This window comes from Octopus bimaculoides, chromosome 22, assembly GCF_001194135.2.
Source record: "Octopus bimaculoides isolate UCB-OBI-ISO-001 chromosome 22, ASM119413v2, whole genome shotgun sequence".
Classification (NCBI taxonomy): domain Eukaryota; kingdom Metazoa; phylum Mollusca; class Cephalopoda; order Octopoda; family Octopodidae; genus Octopus; species Octopus bimaculoides.
Genome location: NC_069002.1, coordinates 12,031,779 through 12,033,413, shown reverse-complemented (window position 1 = coordinate 12,033,413; position 1,635 = coordinate 12,031,779).

Sequence of the window (1,635 nt, the reverse complement as noted above, 5' to 3'; positions counted from 1 at the left end):
ATACATTCACGTATATATATATACACAGAATCTGAATACACATATATATAATCTAAAAGTAATTCTATACGACCTTGTCCATTATTCAACATTAAGTGTTATTAAAAAATATCTTGGTTTTTCTATAATTAGGAATAACAATCTAATAATTAAACTATTAAAATTTTCTCCCCCCAAAATATAAAAAGATTAATCGATTAAACGACGAGAAAAAGCAGTAAAAGAAAATTAAACTTAATGAATTTTTTGATTACAATTATTGCGACATGCTCGAAATGAGTTAGTAATATAAAAAATAAAAAAAACCTCATTGATAAGTGATCTATTATTAGCTGAATGCATTTATACATATATGTATATATCCGTTCCATTTTTCACACAGACGTTGTAATAGCTCCAACTAATTTAATATATTTCGATACTTTATTGAGCACTTTTTGTGATAACTGCTTCGTCTTTTTAAACTGTAATGGCGTTCATTGTGAAGCGCATATATGTCTGTTGTCTATTTTGCGCTCCTGATTTATTTTGAGCTTTTGGGGTTCTATCTCTCTCCCTGCTTTTTTGTTTTGCTTTTTCTTTTCAGCTTTTAAATTGCTCATAGGTTAGTGGAGCATTTTGCTTAGTTTGATCTCCCTAAAAAGGTAGAATTCTGTCAATAAATTCTTACACTAAGGCGGAATCGTCGCAGAATCGTTCGCATGCTGAGTAGAATGCTTAATGGTATTTCGTCTGTCATCACGTTCTGAGTTCAAATTCTGCCGAGGTCGACTTTGCTTTTCATCCTTTTAGGGTCGATATAATCGACTTAGCCCTCCATCCCGAAATTGTTGACTTTGTGCCAAAAATTGAAATCAATGATTCCTTAAACCGATGCAGCGAACTGGCAGAATTGTTAGCACTCCGAACAACATGCTTAGCGTATCGCGTCTTTCCTCACATTCTGAGTTCAAATTTCGCCGAGGTCGACTTTTCTTTTTATCTTTTCGGAGTCGATAAAATAGAGTACTGGGGTCGATGTAATAGACTTTCCCTCCCATGAAATCGATGGCCTTGCACCAGAATTTGAAACCAATAATGTCTTACTTTCATTTCATACCATACCCATTCGTTTCGCGTTGACCCTGCATTAGTTCGTTTATGTATAATACTTTCAGACATGGTCTTACTTCTCTTAAGACTGGTCTGTGTTAAGCTGACATTTATTACCGTTTTGTGTGCGTGCGTATTCTCAATCCGTAAGACTCTCTAGGTCGGTTACTCGAATTCACATTCGGGTCCAAGTCGGTCTTTACCCTTTTAATAGGTTATAGGTTAAATACATACCTGTACCGGAAGAGTTCCATATTTAACTGAAACTCCTTAAATGAGTGAATATATATTGATATTATCAAACATGTGAGTATTATTTACATATTCGTCAATGGACAGAAACAGATCTGATTCCACATAAAGTCGGAAACTGGAGTCAGATTATTTTGCACTCTTTTGTCTGCCTGCAGGCAAATGATGTAAGTGTAATTTGTCTATTAAACATCTTAAATATTTCAGTTGAAATTTGTACTCGTACTGTGTGTGTGTGTGTGTGTGTGTGTGTGTGTGTGTGTGTGTGTGTGTGTGTGTGTGTGTGTGTGT